The following is a 25,126-nucleotide window of genomic DNA, read 5'->3' on the forward strand; positions in this document are numbered from 1 at the left end:
GATAAGTGGGAGTTCAGACATCTCCGAGCAGCTTGAGAATCAGAGTGAGTGCTGGAAATCAAGCCCTGGGTGTCTGCAGGGCTGTGGGCAGCTCGGGCAGCAGGGGCTCATCAGTGCTGATTAAACCAAGGCTGGATTTTTCCTAGAGAGGTTTTAAAAACCTGAATGTCAAGTTGCAGCCCCCATCATCCCCCCTCAGCCTAAACCTCCACAGGCTCCTGACCTCTCCAGGGCTGAGCTGCTCTTTCCTCCCACCCTTCAGACACCTCTGGAACATTTTGTCCCAGTGAGAGGGGGCTGGAGATGCCTTCTCCAGAGTGGGGAAGGGGCCTCAGCCCCTGTGGAAAGAGGGGAGGACCCTGCAGATGCTGGGGCTTTGCTGGCAGAGAGCCCCAGAGATGTGCTGGACTTGGTCTCTGATTTATCAGCAGGGCTGGGAGGTGTTGCATGAGGTTAAGTATTAACAGATCTCAGGAGCCTCATTAGCTGTCCCTTTTCCACTCTGCAGCTGAAGAGTTACTGCTCCAAAATCTATAGCTCCTTGGCAGCTGCCTGGCTGGTTCCCAGGTTAACCCTCCCTGCAGACACCAACCCTGCTCAGCACCCACCCAGGAGGCCTCTTGCACCTTCTTCATGTGCCTCTGTCCCTGCCCTACACCAGAGTCCTGTCCTGCCAACCAGCCCCAGCTCTCCCAGTTCAGCAGAGGCTCCCGGGCACTGGGAATCACCCTGCTGTCTGCTGGCAACAGCCCACAGGACCCTTCCTTGGCTCCCCAGGTGCCTCAGGGTGGGATCTCCACCCCCAGCCCCTCCAGGGATCTCCAGGAGGGAGCTGCTGGGAAATCACTCATCTGGGAAAGTCTGCTGGTTGGAAGTATCCAACCTGGGATCTCCCAGGCAGCTGCTGAGGCTCTGGCAGTGAACAGGTCAAGCCCCAACGCTTGGCAAGAGGAGGAATGGGTGCTGGTGGGGTCAGCTGCTCTGCACCCATGGGTGCCTCAGACCCAGTTCCACTTTCCCTGCTCCCCAAAGCTGCTCCTCCCTTGGAGCTTCCTCTTTCTGACAGGGCAGGATGGAGCCGGACTGCCCGTGCCAGGAGGATTTTGCAGGCATGGGATGAGCACCTCCATCCACCCTGGGTGATGGAGGCAGCACCCAGCTCCACAGGGCTGCTCTGGGTGGTTACAGGATGAGTCAGAGTGATGGGGAGGGGTGTGGAAACTGGGCTACCAAAGGCCAATGACCTGACCCCCAAACCCTGCTCCTTCCCATGCTGTAGGCAAACTCCATAGAGCCCCAAATGCTCGGCCCTTCAGTGAGGTCAGCAAGGAGGGCACAGACACAGAGGGGTTAAACACCCATCCCAGAGCCCCAGAGGATACTCAGGTCCCAGCCCTAAGCCCCCATGCTGGAACCCCCTGTCCCTGCTGTCCCCAGGGTCTCTCACAGCCCAGGGCCAGCCCTGAGGGGCTGCTCAGCATCACCTCCAACAGCAGAGGAAATGTGGGTTTGCTTTTAGAAAAGAAACTCCAGAGCATGCTCCTGGACCAAGGGAGAAGTTTCAGTGCCAGAACCTGGCAGAGCTCCCTTCCCATCACCAGATCCCTCCCAGTAAGTCCTCTTCTCTCTCCCTCACTGGTTGCTGTTTCCTGAGATCTTTGGTCATAGAACCACTGAGTGGTTTGGGTTGGAAGGGACCTTTAAAGCTCCTCTGGTTCCACACCCTGCAGTTTGCAGGGACATCTCCAGCTGGATCCAGGTGCTCCAAGCCCCATCCAACCTGTCCTTGGATGTCTCCAGGGATGGGGCATCTCCCACCTCTCTGGGCCAGGGTCTCCCCACCCTCACTGTATCAGATTTCTTCCTTATCCCTATCTAATATCAATGTCCTCTTTCAGTTTGCAGCCATCACTGTCACTTCAGTCCCAGTCAAAATCTCTGTCCCCACCTTCCTCACAGTTCAAGTACTGAAAGGCCACAACAAGGTCTCCCCAGAGCCTTCTCCAGGCTGTCCCACAGCAGGGACAGCACCAGCAGGGACTGACATCCCTCTGAAAATAATTATGGGAGGAAAAAACTGTCGGGATGATCAGGAGCCTCTGGTTAAAGATGAACCACAACAAATGTGTTGCATGCAGGAAGTTTATTTAACAATGCTCCCATTGTACCAGCCGGGCCCCTGTTTGTCTTCATTAGTGCAGTAATTCATTATATGGCCTCTCTAACATTCAAATCAGAAGGAAGAATATTAAAAAAGTAATTATACTTTTCAAAGTAAAGCTTTATGGGTAAATTGTATGCAAATCGCTGTCTAAATCAGGGCAGCATATCTTAAGCAGATCTCTGAGCTGCAAAGGCTTCCACAGCATCATTGATATGTAATCAGCCCAGATGCAGGATTCTGCTCCTTACTTAGGCAAATGTGAATGGCAATACTCAAGTAGGTAATTGGTATTTATCACAATGGCTGATGTGGAGAAGCTATAATCTTGTTACGGGTGGGACCAGCCTGTCATAAATCAAGCTGCTCGGAGGTTACTGCAAGACTCTGTCACATTTTGGTTTCCAGATGCTTTTAATCACCTTTTTTAACCTTCACCTCATTTGTAATATGGGCAAATAACCTTCAGGTCTTGGAAGGCCTCTTCTGCAGGTGTCTGTGTGTTCAGGGAAATAGCTGAGTGCCCTCGCACCATTTGTCCACCCAACGATGACAGCTCCTTTTCTCTAATCAAGATAGTTTAATGAGATTTTTTTTTTTTTCTTTTCTAAAATAGCACGAGGAATAAAACATGAAATTGATCATTTATGTGCACCGGGGAAATCATGTCATTTGGAAAATAATTTAACAGGATTGGATGGTTCAGATGTACAGCCCAAACTGCAATCACCAGCCCTGGGGAACAGGGAGGGGAGAGAAGAGGGGATCCCACGGGTGCTGTGGAGGTGTGGGTGGGTGGGGGGCACCCATTCACAGGTCCCTGGGGGACAAATGCCAACCCCCAGTGTCCTTTCCAGCCCCAGGCTGCTGTCCTCAGGCATGAGGGATCTGTCACGTGTGATGTGGGTGCTCAGATCCCTGGGGTGTCAGACCCCAGACCCCAGGTCCTGGGGTGCAGCTGGGGCTGGGTCCCTGCACTGCAGAGCCAGGGGAGCCAGGGATGGGGTGATGGGATGAGCAGGATTATACAGCTCCTTTTCCCCAGATTCATCCCCCGGGTGTCCCCAGTGTCACACCAGGGGCACCCCCACCTCTGGGGTGTCAGAGCTTCCCAAATATGCAGCAGAGTCTTGGGCTGACAGGTCAGGGCACCCCCAAACACCCCCCAAGCCCCCCAGAGCAGTCAGATGCTCTTGGAATAAGTGGAGCTGCATCTTCCAGGAAACATGTTCTGTGCCATGAGCATCTGCAGCCAGAATGCACCAAAAGACAGAGAAGCAACCTGGGAGCATTCGAGAAGGCTGAGGGGGAATGGTGGGAGGAAAAAAAAAAAAAAAAAAGATTCAAAATGTCCAGAGTGGCTTGAAGAGGATTCACAGCTGGAAATAGGGGTGAAATGATCTCTGGTGGTTATTAATGCCATGCTATTTGTTCCATGGTATTAGCAAGTGATAATGTGCTGTGCAGAGGTGAAAAGAAGATACAGAAAAGCAGGGTGGAAATTCATCTCCTCCTGCAAAAGGCAATTGTGGAGCTGAAGCAGGGCACCACTGAGCATTGCAGACTGCAGGAGAGGCATGAGTTTTAGGCACTGGAAAAATGAACTTTTTTTCCTCCTTTTTTTTTTTTTTTCTTTTTTTTTTTTCTTTTTTTCTTTTTTTTTTTTCGTTTTTTTCTTTTTTTTTTGTTTTGGAAGGGGGGAGAGAGGTTCCATTTTTCTGTGTCAGAAACACGCCGTGACAAGAGAGAATCCATCAAATGACACTGCGTGTCAGGTCATGTCACAACATCATTAAAACATTATAATCTTGTTGATGAGGCTCTTGCCATCAATTCAGAGAGTGACTGATTTGATCTGCAAAAAAAAAAGGAGAAGTTTCTCTGCCCTGTTTGCAAGGCAGCTGGCAGATCTGTGAGGGGAAGCACTGTTTCCTACTCTCTTTAGGGCATTAAGCCTTAATCCCATCAGCACAGCCAGGCTCAGACAGAGAGATGCTCCCAGGGCTGGATGGGTTTCTCCTGTGAGACCTGCACTGCAAGCTGCATGAAGTCATTTGGAAAAAAAGAAAAGAAGCCTCCTGTCTTCCCAGCCCCTCTCTGAGAGCTTCTCCCTCTTCCTGACACAGTTTAGTGCCAGGTTTTATGGACTGCTCGTGCTGTGGGGAATGTTTGCTGGTATTCTGTTAACTTGATGCTTGGCTGTTCCAGCACTATTCATTTAAGGGAAGCATCTGGCATGTAGCAACAAGATGGCTGATGGAATAAAATTAGGCAAGTTTATATGATTAACCATAGCTAGGAGCCAGCATCAGCCTCAGTTTATAAAAGGTTGTGAGATGTCCTGGAGGTTATTTATTGAGTGGAGTAAAGCTGCATTCACAGGTTGGCAGCACCTGGGGAAACACCTTTGGGTGCTCCTGGGAGGGCACTGGCAGCCCTGAGGCTGGAGAAGGGAAATGTGAGGATTTTCAGAGCAGGGGGGAGCACAAGGCATCTCCCCCCAGCCCTGAGGATGGGAAAGGGGCTGTCCCATCCCTGGAGGTGTTGAAGTTTGGATGGGGTTGGAGCACCCTGGGCTGTGGGAGGGGTCCCTGGCCATGGCAGGGGGGTGGGCATGGATGGTCCAAACCCAAACCATTCCATGATTCTGTGATTCTATGATCCTGACAACCAAACACAGGCTCTATGTCAGCTCAGGCTGCCTCCTCCCCTCCTTCCCTTCTCACTCCTTGGTGCCAGGACTAACCCCAGCCATCCCTGTCCCCTGCCCAGCAGGAGAGGCTGAGGCTGCCCTGACTTTGTTTAGATCAGAGGATGCTGAACCTGGGGTACCTAAAGCCTTCTCTGCATGAAAGCTCCCCGGGGCTCACAGGGCAGGACACAGCCCAGCCCTGAGGAGGGACAAGCCCTGGGCTGGAGGGACATGATGCAGGGTTTGCTCCTGGTATCTCCTAGCAGCACCATAGTGGGGTCCCTGTTCATCCCCCCATCCCTCTGGGACCACCAGAGTCCCTGGTCAAAGGGTCCTGAGCTGTGGGAACCTCTGGGCAGCTGAGGATCTGATCTGGTCCCTGCCTGGTGCCCCTGGATGCTTTGCTGAGGAGGGGTCAGTGTAGCCAAACCCCCCAGGCAGCCCCCCCACATCTTGGGGATCATTCAGGAGGGTGTGAGGAAGATGCTCCCTGCAGGCTAGAGATGGCTGTAGCACAGGCACACAGCAGGGAAATGGGTTTCCAAAATGTTAGAAATTGAGAAAGAAGGAAAATGCCCACTTGCAGCTGAACTGTTCAGTTCTGCCAATCTCAGGCTGCTTAATTTTGCTTTCATGCCATTGCATTTCTTACCACAGTTGAACAAAATTTGAAATAAAAAGTCCTCTTGAGCTGAGGAAAAAAAGCACTTGCACAGTTATTAAACTATAATTCCAATTTATTCCTTTCTTGAAGGAAAAAAAAAAAAAGTTTTCATTTTGAGGCAGAGTCATTTACTGGAGAAAAAAAAACTAAGAGAAATCTCACTGCCTGCTCTCAGCTCTGGGTCTTTCCTGGGCCTGTCTCACTATTGCACTCCTCAAGGATTCCAGCCCTGCTCTGTCATGCAGCAGAGCACTGATTGATAACTCTGTAATAACCCCGACCCAGAAAACCACACCTGGAATCCTCCCCTGATGAGCTCTGCCTCCAGGAGTCCCAGCCCAGTCCCAGTGTTCAGCTGCCTCCCTGCTCCTTAGCACAGGGAACTGACCCACAGCTGAAATGGTGCTGCTGGGGATGCTCAGGAGGGCTCTGCCAGAGCTGAGTCCGTGGCTCTGGTCCATGCTGTGGTCACGGAATCATGGAATCATTTTGATTGGAAAAAACCTTTAGGATCATTGATTCCAACCATGAACCCAACTCTACTGAGTCCACCCCATGTCCCTCATCCCCACATCCCCAGGGGTTTCTCTGAAACCCCTCCAGGGATGATGGGGACTCCAGCCCTGCCCTGGGCAGCCTGGGCCAGGCCCTGACAACCCTTTCCAGGGAGAAATTCTTCCCCAGCTCCAACCTAAACCTCCCCTGGCACAACTTGAGTTGTGCCAAAAGTTCCTCTTGTCCCATCCCTTGTTCCTTGGGAGCAGAGCCCGACCCCCCCTGGCTCCAACCTCCTCTCAGGGGGTTGCAGAGAGCCACAAGGTCTCCCCTCAGCCTCCTCTGCTCCAGGACCAGCACCCCCAGTCACCCCAGTTGCTCTCACCTCAGGTCCTGTGGGTTTTGCTGAGGTTTCCAGCTCAGCTCCCAGCTCCACATGAGCAGATTCTCATCTCCCTGTCACACTCCTCTCCCCTTCCCTGTCCCCCCGTGGTGACCCCACTCCTGGGCCACAGAAACCTTTCCCCATCTCCAGTGGGTGGCCCACCCTGCAGCCTGGAGGTGGGGGGCCGGGAAACAAGGATTTTCCAAGTGAGAGCAAACGGTGGCCAAAAATTCTGAAGTAAAGGCTGAGAGCAGCTCTCTCCTCATCTATTATAGAGGAGGTAACGCTGTGCTGAGCTCTCTGCCAGGGTCTCTCTGTCTGTCTCCATCTCCTGCAGCCCTCCAACTAAGTTATCTATTTACCTATCTATTTACATGTATTTCTTTTCCCAGAGAATTATGTCAGGGAGGCAGTAAAGTGTTATGTATTTGCAAGCCCCATAATCTTTAAAAGCACAGTGATGCATGCTCCAGATGAGAAAAGAGCCTCCATCCAGTATGTTAATAGATAGCATTAGGGCAATAATGAAAAGCACTTGAGACAAGTAAGCCCCTATCAAAAGCTGAGTAATAGAGATGTACAGAATGAATCACAAGGCACCTCCTCTGCAAAAGATATTAAGACGTCTGCTTTAGTGCAGGGTCTATTCACTCCAACAGCTGCTTCATTTCTCTGATTAAAATGGGAGTGGGGAGAGCGTTTCCAGCCATTGCCACTCACATCCTGCACACTGCACACCCCTCCCAGCCCCACAGACACAGAGCAGCACACGGGTGGGTGCCCCCGGGCAGGGTGGGTGCTCCTTGCACACCAGGACATGAGCAGCGTGGGCACCTCCTTACACACACACACAGACACGGACAGACACACACAGACACACAGACACACACAGACACACACAGAGACACACAGACACACACACACAGACACACACACTCACACACACACACACACTCACACACACACACTCACACAGATGTCAATCCCAGCTTCTTCTCTGCACACAGACACAAACAGGCACCTTCTGACCTTCTTCTGGATGTGGGTCCAGCCCCCAGGAGCAGCCCTGGGCACATGTCCCATGCTGTGTGGGTTCTGTGACTGTCCCGCATCCCCATGTGTCCTGTTCCTTCACCACAGCCCCTCTGAGACTGCTCAGAGCTCCCCTGGCTCCCTGCTGCCTCCAGCCCAGGTCTGGGGGCAAACCCATAAAGGTCTTTTCCAACCCAAAAGTTTGGGTGACTCCTCCCTTCTCTGCTGGGGGGCAAGGGCTGTTGACACAGAAAAGGATTTTCCCCTCTTGTCAGCTTTTGCAGTGCTCAGGACAACCCCTGCTCACTGTGTGGCTGCACAGAAGCTCACAGGGACCTTTCCTGGGAAGTCCCCTGGGCAGGGAGAAGGGGGGCACATGCCCCATGTGGGATGGGCACCCTCAGACCCCCTGCATCACCAACACTAAAGGCTGCAGAGCAGCATCCTGGGGACATCCCTGAGGCCCGTGGCTCAGCTCCAGAGGATGGTGCTCCAGGACCAGTTTAGCTGCTGACTTCAGTTTTGGGAGCCGGACGAGCCTCCCAGGAGCTTAATTTTGGGTGCAAGCCTGCACCAAAGCTCTTTATCAAGAAGTCCTCTTCAAAGCTGAGAGCCCTGCCAGAGGCAAAGTGGTGAGGGACACCAAGGAGATGGGCATGGAGCAGACGTGGAGCAGAACTCTCCAGTTCCAGGTACCCCAAGCTGTGCCTGCTGATCTTCACCTTGCACAGGGAGATTGTCCCCATGGTCCCTGCTGAGCCATCCCCCTTGCAGCACTCTCTATTAGGGGGGAATCTGGAATCATCCGAGGTCAGAGGGGACCCAGAGAAGGGAGGACCCCAAAGAGGAGGAGGCAGCAGATCACTGAGGAGAACCCAGCAGAGGAAGCAGCTGTGGGGCTCGTGCAGCTCCTGAAGAGTTCTGGGGGTCACGTAGGGTCCCCCCGAGGTGCTGAGCAGCTGCAGTGACATTGAATCTCTGGTCACTTGGTAGCCCAGTGGCTGCAGCCCACGAGCATCCCAGCATCAGCCATGACACAGGGCAGGAAAATCCTGAGTGAGGGAGCAAAGATCTGGCAGGTCCTGAAAGGGCTGCAGCTGGGGAGCAAAATGTGAGCAGAGGGTTTGGGAGTTTGGTACAGCCTGGTGCAGAGCACCAAACCTTGTGCCTTCCTCCTGTGTGCACAACCAGCACCCAGCACACACCCTGCCAAGCCCTGTGCCAGTTTCAGAAGTCATCACCGGGCAAAAAAGCCCCGAGAAGCAGAGGAGGGGACTGCCCCGACCACCCTCACCTCTGAGCACGTAGCGAGGTGCCCAGGACAAGGACTCAGTGGGGAGCTTCAGCACCAGGGCTGCTGCTGGCTGCCAAAATTAACATCACTGACAAAAGGCATCATCCTGCAATTGCTCCACCAAGCAGATGGATTGCTGGAGCATGGGAGGCCTCGTAATGGAAAAGATGAGTAATTCAAGGAGAGAGCCCAGTGCCAGCTATCCGAGTGCTTGGCTGCTGCAGCAGGCTGGGAACCTGGAGTTCTGCCTGGCGCAGGGCTGGATTCCTCCAGCTCTCCAGCAAAAACCTTCTGGGATGGTGGGAGTGGGTTCCTGTGGGCTGCTGGTGGGGCTGAGGCTCAGCAGGCACCGTCTGGAGTGCAGTGCCCATGCAGGAGGGGTCTGCCCTGGCTGCCCCCCACAGCCCTGCCCTCCCTGACCGTGGCCTCAGAGCTGTGACCATGTCCCTGGATTGGTGACCACGTCCTTGAAGCCACAACCATGTCCTTGGGGTGGTGACCACGTCCTTGGAGCTGCTCTGCTGCAAGGACACCGTGCTTGTGCTCTCTCCTCAGCCATTTCCCTCTGCAGAAAACCAGGAATATTCAGAATATCCATCCGTTTTCTGTCCCACAGGGGAAAGAGGGGGGCCACAGGGGTAACAGGGATGCCTTTGTGTTGCTGCACTTCAAACATCCCAATGGAATGCCCCCCAAAAACAACCATCAGCCACCGACTGCCTCTTTGCACACCCTGTTCTCAGCAAAACCCTCAGACAGAGACCCGTGGGAGCTGGTTCAGCCTTTGCTCTGCAGTTCCTGAGGAGCAGATCAGAGCCATGGGTCTGTCCCCTGGCACTGCCCAGCGAGCACCCCCTGTGACCAGCCCTGTCCTTGTGGTCCAGGAGCATCCTCACTGCATCCCGGGGGCTTCTGCATGAGGAGAAGGGGCTGGGGTCCAGCACGGGGTCCAGCACAGGGTCCAGCACCAATCCTGCCAGCACAGCTACACTGATTTTACAGTCACAGCACAAAGACAGAACCATGGAATATGCTGAGTTGGACAGCCACAACCCTGTGTCCCCTCTAAAGCAAGCAGGTCCTAACCCCTACACCCACCCCCAGCTGACCCTGCCTTGCCTTTAAACCTGGCATTTTTTTTTTTTTCTTTTAAAGCACAAGTGAACTGAAATAATCAATTTTTTAGCTCTGTGACTGTAGGTACATGAATGTCAGGTGGCATGTTTGTATATGATGGAGGAAAAATGTGTTTTCTGGGGTTTTCAGCAGAATGTTTGGACTGTTCTGTCAGTCAGTCCTGGAGGTCCTGAGGTCAGAATCTCCTCCGGGAGAAACCTGTAGTGTCCTGAGGCCACATTGTGTTGCTTGGGGACATCAGGACCAGAGCACAATTCTGCTCTTCTGAGGCCAGCAAGGTGGGCACAGAATCACCTTGCAGCAAATGCTGCTGGTTCCCTGCCCTGCTCAGCTCCCCCTGAGAGCCCCAGTGAGATGCTGGAGGAGGTCAGAAGGTTTGACATTCAGGCTTGGCCACTCCACCCTTTTAAAACTCATGAGGGAAAAAAAAAAAGCCAAAAAAAAAAAGGCAGGGAAGAAAGGGAGGCACAAATCAGGCACTAGCATATGGCCCCTTATCTCAGAAGGAGTAATGGACAACACATCCTTGGGCATCCATCCCACTGCAGGGATCACTGCACACACCACACCTCCTGATGGGGGCTCTGGGGGGCTCCAGGCAGCCCTGAGCTTTTGGGTGGCTGTCTGGGGACACGGGGACCTGCCTGCTCCTTCCTCCTTGTGTGAGCAGGCACTGAGCTGAGGAAAAGCCATCTCACAGGGGACAGAAAGTGGGTGCTGAGGGAGGCTGAGCCCAGCAGGACGGGGGAGCTGCAGCCCCTCACCTGCCAGAGCATCCTCAGGGCTGGGGGAGCCCCTGGGGGAGGCAAAAAGCTGCAGGGTTGGCATCAGCTGGGTGTGGGCTGCACTCAAGGACTGCCATAGCATCAGTAATGTGGCATTTAATATGGTTTATTTACTGTAATTGCTTGGTTTGGGTAAGGCTGTGAAGGGGCTGGGGCTTTGCTGGGGTCCCCAGCACCCTCTGGGCTCTGGCCAATGCACCCCCAGCAGATGGGGAGCAGGAGTTGGGGTCCCTGGGGGGTCCCAGGGGGTAAAAAGAGGGTGGAGGTGAGCAGGAGCTGAGTGTGAACACGTGTGAGAGCTGAGCACCCTGGGGTGCAGGGAGGAGCAGCACTGCCAGCACCCCAGGGTGTCCCTGCCAGGGGACAGGGACCACAGCTGCCCTCCCACCCAGCCCTGTGGCAGAAAGGTGAGTGAGGTGTGCACCAGTGAGCAAAAACGAGACCTGTGTGTTTAAACTGGCAAGTTCTCTGTTTGTCATCGAGCTGTAAGATGATATCCTAACAGATGAGGACAGGAACTTCTTGGAATGCTTGAGCACAGACAGCAGGAGTGGGGGAATAGCATTTTCTTGATTTCTTTACATGCAATCCAAGGTTTTGGGGGTTTTTTTTGTTTTGTTTTTTTTCTTTGTTGTGGGTTTTTTTTTTTTTCTTTTTTTCTTGCAGTGTGGTATTTTTCTATCCAAAAATGGCTATGAGGCTGCCAGCTCTCAGAGGCCAGAGCTGCCATTCCATCTGAGGGTTTGTACAGTGCCTGACACAACGGGGCCGGGGTCTCTGGCTGGGATACAGCAAAATGCAGGAATAATAAACCCTGGGCTTGAAGGGCAATGCAAATCACAATGGGAACTGGAAGTGGTGTGAATGTGTGTGTCAGTGTCTGTAGGGGCATCAGCAAAGAGCTCTCATCCCAAACGAGCAGGGAGCACCAGCTCCTTCCAGCTGAGACATTGCAGCCCTGCAGCTGGAGCTGAGCTTGGTTTCTGCTACACTGGAGAAGAAGAGGAGCTTAAACTCCCAAGCCAGCTCCTGTTTATCACTAGGATATGGTACCTATTTTAGTGGGTGGATAATTTTAGGTGAATGAGAAAATGCTGCTTTTCTTTGGGTTAATGCTGCAGCAGTGGCTTCCATCAGGTGCTGCGTGGTAGGGAGGCAGCTGCTTCACTGCCTGAGTCCTCCCCAGTTATTTCTCACTCCGAGGTGGTCCCTGAGCTGGGTGGGTACAGATCTTGTGTCAGGTTATGAGGTGTTTGGGGGGGGTGGCAGAAAGCAAATGTCAGCTTTGTGCCTGCAGTGCTGTGAGTGTCAGGGGATGGAGTGTGGGGAGGGCTGAGATGTGTGTGAGCTACCTCTGGTATTAAGGATGTTTTAGCTGAAATTAAGGGAAAATCCTTAACAAAATTCTTAACAAAACCTGGAAGATTTGTTCTCCAGTCCATCAGTGAGACCCCAGCCAGAACCAGAGGTTGGGCCAGGCGAGGTGGCTTCCATGTGCCAGGGGCTATCCATGGAGACCCATCCACACAAAGCTGCTGGGACAGAGGGGATGGGGACACCAGCCCCCCAGACCTCTCCATCCCACTTCTCACCCTCCCTTCACAACCCATCAGAGGGGCTGAGAGGAGCAGAACAGCAGCAGCCAGTTCAGTTCAGTCACCTGCAGTGGGCACTGCTTAGGGGCAGGGGGGTTAAGTGAGAGGAGATTTAGATTGGGTGTTGGAAAAAAGTTCTTTCCCATGAAGGGAGGGGAAAAATGGAGCAGACGGCCCAGGGAGGGGGTTGAGGCCTCATCCCTGGAGATGTTCAAGGTGATGCTTGAGGAGGTTGGAACTTTAGAGGTCCCTTCCAACCCAGATGATGCTGTGACTCTCTGAGTCCATAAAACCCATGTCCTGCCCTCACCTGACCCGGGGAGCAGCAAGGGTCACCCACCCGTGTCCTGGGCCTGGCACTCAAGCACCAGCAGCTGAATTCAGATCCTGATGTAAAACTTTAAATCCCGGGGTTTAAAAAGCCCCCAGGCAGCTGAAGGGCACAATTAAAAATGTGTCACTGAGAGCAGCACAAAGCACAGGGCAGGGACAGGAGAACTCAGCTCCAGCCACCTCACTGCCCAGAGCTCCCTGACAGGGCTGGGAGGGACCCCCCCATGTGTGTGAGGGGAGGTGTCTGGAGTAGGGGTGTCCCTGTCCCCGTGTCTCGTGCCAAGGTGAGGGACATCTGAGGATATTGCTCTGGTTCAGCAGAGAGCCCTGTGTGCTAACCAAAAACAGATGCATAAAAATAAACAGAAATACTCGAGATGTGATTACCAAGGAAACGCATTTACATACAGGGAAACGTCCAAAATGACTGTCACTGACTTCCTTTATTTGTTCTCATTTATAGAAATGCTCCCACCCCGGGCTCTGGGCTTGCTCGTGCTTCAATCACAAGACACAGACCCTCGAGACCCCTTCCCCATCACCCACCACCCACCCACAGCTCACTCTGCCCCACAAACCCCCCACCCACACCCCCCTCTGCTGGGGCTCAGTGTGGGCAGGGATGGAAATTGGGTCCCTTCCCACCTATGGACAAAGGGATCAAAGGGATCCCCCCCCCCCCCAGCTTCCCTGGGACCCCCTGGGAAGGGTTTTCTGGGCTCCTGGGGGGGCAGACCCAGCCTGCACCCATCCTGGGGGCTGCCAGGGGAATGGGGCACCAGGAGCTGTCAGGGTGGAGCAATGGGGATGTTCTTGGGGCAGGGAAATGGGGGAATTTCTCAGTCCATCTCCCAGCAGAGAACCTGAAGGGGAGGGGTTTGGGATGAGGCAAAGGGAACGAGAAGCGTTTTAACTTGCAAGAAATGGAAATCAGAAGAGTGAATTTAGGTCATGCCAAAACATTTGTTCTACAGGAAATGAAATGGTTTACAAGCCTTTCCTTTTGTCCTTTTCTTTTTCCTTTGATTCCTTTTTTTTTTTCTTTTTTCTTTTTCTTTTTATTTATTTTTTTTATTTTTTTGAGGGGGGGACTTCTCCAGTAAAAAAAGCGTCTTTATTATAAAATGCACAAAGAAAATAAGAAAACATTTTAGCTGTCCTTCCTTTTTTTTTCCCCTGCAATTGTGCACTGAATGCAGCCCTCACATCCAGCTCCAGCCCAATCCAAATGGCTTTTGGGGCTCATTTACCAACCACTGCCAACAAAGCCCTGTGTTATTTTGGCTGGAATTGGCTCGTGCTGTAATTGTCACCCAACCCCTCCCTGACAGCCACAAGGCCCCAGGAGCTGAGCAGTGACCCAAGGGGCTGACATGAGGATCAGACCCCTCTGGAGGGTGAGCCAGCTCCACAGAAACCCCAGGAGATGTTGGGGTGCAGGGAGATGAGGGAAACTCCGGGTTCAGGATGCTCTGGGGATGGCTGCAGGGGGATGTTTGGTGAGCAGCTCTCTGCAGGGTTTAATTTGGGGAGAAAACTGAGGTGCAGCTTTGCCTGATGCAGGAATATCAGACTGCTGGCCCCAAGTCAGGAGATGCTCTGCCTGGGGGGAAGCTCTGGGGGGACTGGGACCTGCAGAGCATCCCCAGTGAGCATGGGCAAGAGGAGAGAGACAGAGGCACTGGGACCACTCTGCCAGTGCTAAAGGGAAATTCAAGGTTTCACATCAAATCCTGGGGTCATTTGGGGACCCCCCCCCATGACCAGAGGGACATTGAGGGGCTGGAGGGTGTCCAGAGAAGGGGAATGGAGCTGGGGAAGGGTCTGGAGCCCAAGGAGGAGCTGAGGGTGCTGATGCTGGAGCAGAGGAGGCTGAGGGGGAACCTTGTGGCTTTCTGCAAACAAAAAAATGTTTCAGAGCCCTGGAGATGTGGGGCTGAGGGCCACGGGGTGGGGGTGGCCTGGGCAGTGCTGGGGGAAGGGTTGGACTGGATGATCAGAAAGGTCTTTTCCAACCAAAACAATTCTGTGATTCCACAATCTGGTGCTGTGAACTCAGCCATGCTGGGTCTATCAAACCTCCTGTGTGGAGACCCTGCAGGGCTGGGATGGTGCCAGGGATGGTGCCAGGGATGGTGCCAGGGATGGTGCCACGGTCCCCAGGTGCAGGTGATGGAGATGCCCAGCAGTGCCCACTGCCTGGCACACTGCTGAAAGGTGACACAGTTTGCAGCTCTGCTCTTGCATTGCCTCTGCCTGGTAATTAGAGCTCTCAGGGTGTGTGTGGAGTCACCAGGTAATTGCCCACACACCTTGGGTGTGGTGGAAGCTGGGAGGTGAAGCACAATCTGGGGGCTGATCTGGATGCTGAGGTGGTGCCCAGCAGCAGGAGGGGGAGGGTTAGGGTGTAAATGGTGAAACTGTGAGGGCAGCACCCCCCAAAATGTGCTGGCAGGGGAGGGCAGGGGGTTCCTGGAGCCCAGGGGCAGAGCTGGGAGCTGAGGGCTTCCCTCCCTCCCTGCCCTTTGCTGCTTCCAGCCTTAGGGCCCATCCCTGCTGGGGACCTGGAGCCCTTTCCTCCATCCCACAGGGATGTAGGCTCTGGACAGAGCTGGAGTTTTGTCCCTGCTCACCCTGAGCTCCAGCCCTACTCATGTCCACCCCATTAAACAAGGCCCAGCAGGTCAAGCTGAGCTTACCCTCAGGACTGAATTATCTTTTTTTGCTTGTTAGCAAAACACACTCCAAACCCACCCCCCTGTCTCTATCCAGCAGAGTGCTCTGACTGTGATCAAGGATATCTGAAGCATTTGTTCTCCCATCTTGGGAGACAAGTCCTCCTGTATCCACAGTTCCCAGGATTACTCATTCCTCCTGGATGAGGCCTTCTAATTCTTCCATTTTATTGCTCATGTTCCTGGCATCAGCACAGAGATACTTGAGCTGTTTCTGCCTGGTCTTATCTGAGCTCTCAGCCGAGGAGGTGCCGTCCCTTTGCTGGCTGCAAGTCCTGCCTGACGTCGGGTTCTGGCAAGGGAAGAGTTCCCCTGTTCCTCCCTGCTTTTTGCTCTTCCTTTCTTGGTTTCCCTGCTCCTTCTGACATGGTTTTCCTCCAGCTCCCTGTGTTCCAGGCAGGGTGCAGCCAAGGCCAGGAAAGGAAACACTGGGAGAGCCCCAGGAGCCGTCCACAGGGAACATCATTACTTATTTTTCTTCCTCCTGATAACCTCCTTTTCATATTACCCACTGCAGGATCAACCTCCACAAGTTCCTTCCCTGCTTGAACTCTGTGATCCCATCTCCTCTAGGTCAGCCAATGATTTCCCATGGGATTTCCCCATCCAACAGCTCCTTGAATCCAGGCAGTGGGCAATGCCTTCCTGCTGCTCGGGCTCTGCTTCCTTTGGAGAACCCACTTTGCATTTTGTTCTGCTTTTTCCATTCATCTCAGTGACTTGAACTGTCCTCCCACTTCAGAGAAGCTAAAAAATGTTATACACAAAGGAAAGGTGATTATCTACCCTCCATTTCCAGTTCAGATCTCTGGGTTACAGTCTCCAGTGCCTTGGAATGACTCCTTGCTACCACTTCTACTCCTGAACCATTTCTTCCAGGATTCTGAGGCAGAGGTAGGCTGGTTGCCCATAATTTCAGTGCATTAACTGTGCATTCCACTAACTGGAGCTTTCTTCCCAAGAAGGCAGTGGTCACTTCCATTTCCATCCCCTCATTCCTGTGTTCAACAAGGGCTCACTCACTGCAGCACAGTGCTCAGGAGATGTGGCAGCATCTTCCCCCCTCCCATACTCCTTCCAGACTTCTCTTGTCTCAAAGCCCACTGACTGGCTGTGCCAGATCCAGCCCCAGAAGACCAGGTCCCAAAGTCCTCAGGGAAAAATCCCATGTGTAAGAACAACCCTTTTCCCCTGAAGAATTCCAGTGGCAAAGCCTTCCTCACAAACTCTGATCACTTACCCACCTCCGTTGCCTTCACTCCTTCCCCTTCTCCAAAGGGCAACCACAGAAGTTCTCTGAAGTTTTTCTTCTCTTTTTTTTATCTTCTCCACATTGCCCTGGACACTCTGGATGTGTGAAAGCAGCAACCTGGACACCACTTCTGCCTCCTCCCAGCCTTCTCTCCATGCCCCTTCATCCTCACCTCTGCTTGCTGATAACACTGGCACTTCCATCTTTCAGTTTTAGGGCTAGGTGCTGTTTTATCTTTCATGACCCACCTTCTGGCATTCCTCCTTGACCTCTGGTGCACCAAATCTAGATCTCCACAACACTTTGTGTTGCAATCCATGCCCTGGCTTTCTAACCCTCTTTCTGAAGGTGTCACACTGCCCTTCAGGTCTTCCCACCCAGCAGGTGTTTGCAGTTCTTCAGCTTTCTTATAGTTCCTCCTTTTTTTTTCTCCTTTTCTGCATTATTTTAAATTCCCATCTCACTCCACTGCAGGATTCAGCCATCTCTGTACTTTTGGGTCTCCCTCCCACGATGCTCTCTGGCCACAGCCCCACTCCACTTGCAAGCACCAGAAGGATGAGGATCAGAATAAGGGCGACCTCTTCCAGATTATTTCAGCCTCATTCCCTGTGCCTCCTCACCTCTGCTCATCCTTTTCTGTGAGGCTGCAAGTGAGAGGGCAACTCCCAGCCAGGGCTACAGCACCCTGACCCTGTGCCCCAAGGAGCCCACTCAGGAGAGAAAGAAACCACAGAACACATTCAGCCACCCAGCAGCTGGGACACTGAAGGAAAAGAGAATCCATCCCACTAAAAAGCTCAGAGACAAAAATCCTCCTCCAGCGCTATTGTTGTTTTCAGGAACACCTCAACAACACTTGGATTTCTCATTTTGTGTGTCCTTGTGACACAAAAGCAGCACAACAGCTCTCCACACAAGCACCATTAGCTACTTCACACATCAGGGTCAAAAGAAATAAAACCTGGGTTTGTGGCTCCTTCTTGGGCCCCCCTCAGCCACCCAAACCCAGGTGATGCAGCCCCCATACCAGTGCCCACAGAGGGACCTTATCAGCCAGAAGCATCACTGCTGGGCTTCATCTGATTCCATCCTTCTCCTGAGCAAACCAGAGCACACCAAGTGCAGCTCCCAGCTCCTCACAGACAGGGATCACCAGGACACCACAGAGGGATTTGCTCTCTCCTGTAGGAAACATCCACAGGGAGCCCCTTCCAGAGCAGATCAGATGAAGGGGTTGTTCACCTACAGACAAACCCATCAAACCCGGGGGAGCCAAACCCAAACGTTGGACCCAAACATACAGCACAAGGCATCCTCTACTTCCCAGTGGTCTCTCATGTTCCCATTTTCCCATTCCTTGTCTCCTGACCCTTGGGCTGCTTGTAAAGAAGTTCCCTGCTGGACGCAGCCAGAGTTGAGAATTTCCAAGAGACATGAAAATAGCAGAATGCAAATTTTGTGGAGGCTTGAAATTTCGAGTGATTTACCGGTGTCAGACCCAGAAAATCAATTTGGCAGGTGCTCAGTGGGTAAAATTAGTTTTACCTGCAGGCTGGAGGCGTTGCTGGGGGTGTCTCTGGGCATTGTTTGGGATGCACGAGGCAGGGATGGATGTGGGTGTGCAGGGTAACCCCGCCGTGCCTGCTCAGCTCGGGGTGCAGCAGGGTCAGAGCTCAGGTGCTGAGGGGTCCCTCAGGTGGTGACTGTCCCCCTGTCACTCTGCATGTCCAGGGCTTGCTGGAATTCCAAAATCCCTGCCTGGCTCTGCTCCTGGGGTGATGGGCTCAGGTCCTGCTGCCTCTGGGTTTGCTCCTGAGATGATCTCAGCGAGGGTGAGAGATTCCTGGTGAACTCGTGGCACATCAAGGCAAAACAGGTTCTGTTCCCCTGGCCCAGGCAGTGCCAGGCTCTGCTGTGCCCAGCCCTGGGTCACTGGAGGAGGGAACGATTCCCTCTTTTCCCTTTCCCAGGCACTTTGCTTGCAAGGTTCACACTGCACTGAATGCTTTGGGCATCTCTGGAGGGGCTGGAGGATTTTTGTGAGAGGATGGAGAGGGGCACTCTGCCTGATGCAGCATCACCATCTCACCCCTTGGCCTCCTCACTCACCCCTTGGCTTACACGTGGAAAGAAATCCCTTCCCAGCTCTCCTGCTGCTGCTGTGCCATGGGGCTGGAGCTGCAGGACACCCTGAACTCTGTCCACACACCATTCCCTCAGGCAGCCTGGCTTCTGGGACTCCTTTTGGGGGTTTCCAGGGTCTTCTGCTCAGCCAGGCCACTTTCATGCTGAGGTCCCTGAGCAGCCATATGGACATCCAGTCTCCTCCAGTCCTCTCCAAACACAACATCCCTGCCCACTTCCCATCCTGCTGGGGCTCCTCTCCTGCCATCACCCAGCTCCCAGGCAGGACCCATTCCTAAATGCTTCCCAGGGATCAGGAGCTGCTCCAGGACACGTGGGAGAGGAGTGTGCAGAGCAATTTATGCCTGGGTTGGCTTTTCAGCAAGCAGCAGCAGGGCTGGACCAGCATCATCCTCATTCTCATCCTTGCTCTGGGGTCAGCATCGAGCACAGAGGGCATGGCAGGGAGCCCTTTATCTCCCACTTGGAAATTAAAAAAGGAAGCAGAATGAGGTTTATTTTCATTAATATTTTTCTTCAGAAGTTTTCTGGCTTCCCTTCCCCATCTCCTGCCAATATTTCTCTGAGGAGGCGGGCGAGTGAGGAGCAGGGAACGTCTGGCAGGTTTTTGTTTTCAATTCGCACAAACCGATTTTTTGTGTGTGTGTGTGTGTGTTTTTTCTCTTTCTGGAAATTCACTGCAGACAGGCACTTCCTGCAGAAACCCTCATTTTCAAGGGGCAAATAGCTCACAAACACATTTGGTTCCTTTCAGTTTGCCCTGAGTCCACAGAACCCTGGGCTGGGCTGCTCCATGGCCCTGGCCCTGCTGGTACCACCCCCCCTGCCCAGCACCCCCTTTGTCAGGCTCCTGTGAAATCCAAAATATGGAGGGAAGCTCCAAGCCTGAGTGATGGTTGGGACGTGGTTTGCCCAGGAGAAGTCACTGTGGTACTGCTGCACCAATGGGTCCTGTCCTGGTGGATCAGGGATGGTCCTGGTGGATCAGGGAGGGTCCTGGTGGAGCAGGGAAGGTTCTGCTGGATCAGGGATGTCCTGCCCTAACAGAGGCCACTCCAGATGTTTTTCCAGTTGTTCACCCCTGGTTTTCTTCTTGCCTGCTTTGGCCCCACCTGCCTCCACAGTGCTTTCCAGGGATCTGCTGCTCATAGCCCTGGCACCAGCTTTGCCCTCTGGGTCCCCAGGGAGCCCCGTGCCTGATGCCAAGGCAGCATCCATCACCCCCTGGCCCATTTGGACCTGGGCTTCCTTAGGCAAAGTTCTCCATTCCTGGAGTCTCTGCTGGCGAGCAGGCAGAGGGGCAGCCAGGAGTGTGAGGTTAAATAATTCATTCCTCATAAATCTTTCCTAGAAACAATTTTTTTCATCCCAAGGAGACACATTACAACCTGGCACATACAAACCTGACCAGGAATTATAAGAGTGGGTTTCTGCAGTGGCAAACAGGGCAGGGAGAAGGGAGAGGAAGGAAGGAATAAAATATAGATTCTTGAACTCAGACCTGGGAAGCAGCAAAGCATCAATCTTGTTAAAGGACTGGTGTGGACTCTCCAGCCAGCCCACTTCATCCTGACTCCTGACAGGCCCTGATGATTTGTGCCTGCTCAGCAGAGGAGAAGTCCCATAACTCACTGGCGTGGGATGGACGTGGGACCAGGAGAGCAGGGAATGACTCAGAGCATCCTGCAGCACCACAGCTCCCACACCCACTGCCCCCAGGACACCCCTGGGGTCCCTCCCCACCCCACACCTCCAGCCTGGCACCTCCCTGCAGAGCACCACAGGATTTCCTCCAGGATTTATGAGGCTTGTGGAGTTTTTGGCCATTGCATGGTCCAGGCCTGAGGTGTGGGGAGGCTGAAATTCCTGGGTTTGTCCCAGTGTAATGTGAAGCTCTATGGTGCTCACCAGGAAAACGGTGTCCTGGTGAGACCCCCCTGTAGTGCTGGGCCCAGTTCTGGGGTCCTCAACACAAGAGGGACAGGGACCTGTTGGGGTGAGTCCAGAGGAGGCCACGGGGATGATCCAAGGGCTGGAGCAGCTCTGGAGCCAGACTGGGAGAGTTGGGAGTGTTCAGCCTGGAGAAGAGAAGGATCCAGGGAGACCTTCCAATGCCTGAAGGGGCTCCAGGAAAGCTGGGGAGGGACTTTGGAGGGATGGGATGAAGGGAGAACCAGCTTCAAACTGAAAGATTGGAGATTTAGACCAGGTGTTAGGAGGAAATTCTTTGCTGTGGGGGTGGTGGGACCCTGGCCCAGGTGCCCAGAGAGGTGGGAGATGCCCCATCCTGACCCAGCTGAAGATGTTCCTGCTCACTGCCAGGGGCTTTAAAGGTCCCTTCCACCCTGAAGCATCCTGTGATTCTGGGGGCTGAACCCCATCTTGTAAGCCAGAGGGGTTTTCTCTTTATACCCTGATCCTGCTGAGCTGGAGGAATCCTGCCAAGGCTTCTGGCAGTGGCTGGCCAAGCCCCCAGGGCTCTGAGGGGATGTGCTGAGCATGGTGATCATTTCTGAGCTGGACACTGCTTCTGCTCTGAGCCACCAGGACTGAATTCTCGATGAGTGCAGAATCCTCAACAAGGAGAAATTCTCCCTGGAGCCCTGCCAGGCCAAGTCCACATCCAGAAATCCATCCTGCCATCCTGCTTGGAGCCCGAAGGTTTTTGGAAGGGAGGCTGCAGCTGCTTTGCATATAAAAAATAACAGCAGCCCCGAGATCCCCACATCCTTATGAGCAGCACTGGAGTCACTTTCAAATCCCAGCATTTATTCCAAAAGAGAGACGGGAAGAAGAAAAAGAGAAAGCCACACAGGCACTGCCAGGGATCTGGCAGGCAAACACAGCTCCAGGGCTTCTGTTTGCCCATCACAGGAAGATTTACTAGGGGAAAAATATAGGCTGATTAATTATGCAGCCAGTTTGGTCCATTATATCATAAAACCCAGCTGTGTAGGACAACCTTGGAGATGTTACCTCTCCGGCATTATCTCGGAACCAGGCGCCTGGAGCCGTCTCGGCACCGCCCCCCGCCCCGCAGGATAACATCTCCCGATCCCACCTTTCCCACCGGGAATGAGGAGTGCGGCGAACTTTGATATTGTACCACTGCTGATTTCAGCTGGCAGACCCCTCATCGGTGTCACCGGAGGCCTCGGGTTCATCCAGAGAGCTGCGGCAGCTCGGGAAGGGAGGAGGGAAAACAGCCCAAGACTCCCCTTGAATATTAATGAAGCATCAAAGCTTTTAGCTGCATGGCCGTGTCTGAGCGCGACTGCTCTCCAGGGCTCTGCTATGCTTGGCACAATAAAGCCTGGGTAATTATTTCCAATAACTAATTTAGATTATCATTAGCCCCACATTGGAGGCACAGAGAATGCTGCCCTTTCAAACACTTGAACCGCCGAGCCTCAAAAATAAAACGCTCGCTCTCTGCGCAGAGATCTTTGCCAGCTCTAATAAATTAGAATATATTTGTGTGTGTTAGCGCCTGTGGTGGCTCAGGATAATGAGAGCAGGTTGTGTCTGGGAAGGGAGGAGGAGGAGGCGGCACTTCCTCTGCCCTCCCCCCTCCCCCGGCTCCCTTCCCTGCACATTCCTTCGGGCCCCAGTTTGTCCCCGTTACCCTCCCGTGCCCCTCAACCCCAAACTGCCCGGGCCTGGCAGCCCAGCCCCTCACAGCTGGTAATAAACCCTAAATCATTCCATTGCCCTAAAAAAAAAAATTTCCCTGTGGTGTTGGCAGGTCCTGCACCCCAGCCCCGTGCCCAGACAGGCTCTGCACCCCCCAGCAGATGCCCTGCACCCCATAGCAGGTACCCTGCACCCCCCAGCAGATGCTCTGCCCTGACCCTGCTGCCCTCATTGCTGGGGGGGCTTTGGCAGCTCTGTCCCCACCTCCCCCGTGCTGGTCCCCTCTCCTCCCTGTGCTGCCCTCACATCCAGCCCTGGGCACCCCCAGGATTGTCCCCTCCTGTGGTCCCTGTCACTGCAGGGCTCCTGCAGCTGCCACCCATCCCACCTCCGTGGGGTGATCCCCAGGGAGGAGGCAGGGGTGCAGCACACCTCCAGCACCTCCAGAGGGAAGGTGAAGCTCTGGGTGCCCCCCCTGCACCCAGCCTGTATCTCCTGCCTCCTGCAGAGGGGCCTGGGGACCTTGGCTGAATCACTCCAGCTTTCACAGCCTCTGTTTCATCAACCGTGTCATTAGGCTAATGATAATTAATGCCTGCAAAGGGCTTTATGCTCTTCAGCTGGAAGGTGATAGTGAAGGGTAAATTATTGTTATTACCATAAACACAGGGTACCTACCACTTAGGTGGGGTGGGACCTGCTTTCTGCCTTGCCTCAGCTCCTCTGGGATTAGAACCAGGGTCAGGTGAGAGCTTTGCTTCCTCCAGCATTTCCAGTGAATTTGAGGCAGGCACAGCTGGGCACTGATCCCTGCTCATCCAGAGGCTCAGAAGTCAGGAGTGTGTGTGCTGCAGAGCTCCTCCAACCTTCTCCATGCCCCTTCTCCCAGGGGGTGGGCACCTTCCTCTCCTGGGATTTGATACCCACTCCTCTGATGCTAAAACCAGCTGGGCCACCCTCTCTGGGGTCCATCAGCATCTGTTTGTGCATGGATTGCTCCAGGAACAAGGATGCAGCTGGCAGGGTGCAGCAAATGTGCAGGAAACCCCCACCCCTGGCCTGCCACATGCAGCTGAGACCCAGCACAGACACTGTCCCCAAGCTGTCACCATCCAGCATCCCCAGGTGCCACTCCCAGCCAGTGATGGATGTGAGCAAATCCTTCATCCCACATCTTGTGTGAGCATCCTGTGTGATCCACATCTTTCTGGCTGCCCTTTCCCTGTCGTGGTCACACATCCCAAGATCATTCTCACACCACTTCTTTCCACTTCCTTGCTAAACTTTTCTGTGGCTCAACTTTGGCTTGATGGTTGTCTGACTTTATTAGCCTTTAGCCTTTTTTTTTTCTTTTCTTTTTAAGCTTCTATTCCCTGTGGAGAGTTTCAGTTTTCATTAAAAATATTTCAAAAAATATTATTTGACTCTGGGTTTATTTTTTGATTAAAAGCTGAAATCCACAGTGGAAAAAAAAAAACCTTAAATATTTCCCTCCACCTCCACTTCCCACACCTCATCTCCATTTTTATTGAGAACCTCCCTACAGAAAATTCCCACTGCTGATCCACAGGATTGTAGGACACATGGAACTGAGCAGGGGCTGATTTCTCCCAGGCACAGAGAACAAGAGCATCCTTCAGCCCCACCAGCTCCTCACCAACCCCACAAGTGCTGCTGAAGGCCAAGGGCAGCCCAAGGACGTGGTTCCTGCTGCCACCCTTGTCTGGAGTGACCCAGAGGGGACAGGGCAGGAGCAGGGTGATGGCAGCTGGGTGTCCCCAGTGCTGGAGGCTCCCCAGGGCTGTGTCCAGCTGCTCCATCCATCCATCCATCCATCCAACCATTGCTGGGTACACCAGGGGGTCCCAATCCCTCCCCCCAGCCAGAGCAGGAGTGGTGGCAGCTCGAGGGGAGCTGTGGCTTTGCTCAGCCAGGTGTCACCAAGGCAGGAGGTGCCCGGGTCCCTGTGACCCTTCCCAGGGCTGCAGCACCCTCCTGGGGAAAAGGATTTCCCTCATGTCCAACCTGAACCAACCAAGCTGCAATCTTGGTATTGGAGTGAGTCCAGAGGAGGCCATGGAGATGATCCAAGGGCTGGGGGAGTTGGGGGTGTTCAGCCTGGAGAAGAGAAGGATCCAGGGAGACCTTAGAGCACCTTCCAGTGCCTGAAGGGGCTCCAGGAAAGCTGGGGAGGGACTTGGGACAAGGGATGGGATGAGAGGGGATGGTTTCAAGCTGAAAGAGGGGAGATTTCAATAAAACAATAAGAAATTATTTTCTCTGAAGGTGGTGAGAGGAGTTTGGCTTCATCACCTCCATGTCCACCTTTCAGGCAGCTGCAGGCTGTCACCAGCTCCTGCCTCCCAGGACTGACCCAGCCCAGCTCCCTCCTGCTCTCTCTGGAGGTTCTGTGCCCCAGACCCATCACCATCTCTTCTCTCCAGTTTTCCCACATCCCCTTTGAACTGGGGGCCTGGCAGCAGACACAGCACTGCAGACAGATCCTCAGCCATGGGGAGGGAGAGGAAAACTGCCCCTGATCTGCTGGCTGAGTTGTGCCCCTGCAGCAGTTGCAGTACTCTCTCCATCAGCTCTGACACTTGGTCCAGACTCTCCCATAACCTCTCAGCCCTCCACAACCTGCTGCTCAGCCACTCATGTCCCAGTCTGAACCAGTGCTAAATGGCCCTGGGTGCCCAGCTCTGGACTCCTCATTGCCCTCAGGAGAAGTCAAACAGCTCCAGTGGAACTGCTCTTCACCAGCAGCTGGACCTGCCAGAGCCTG

Source organism: Heliangelus exortis, chromosome 24, assembly GCF_036169615.1.
Source record: "Heliangelus exortis chromosome 24, bHelExo1.hap1, whole genome shotgun sequence".
NCBI lineage: Eukaryota > Metazoa > Chordata > Aves > Apodiformes > Trochilidae > Heliangelus > Heliangelus exortis.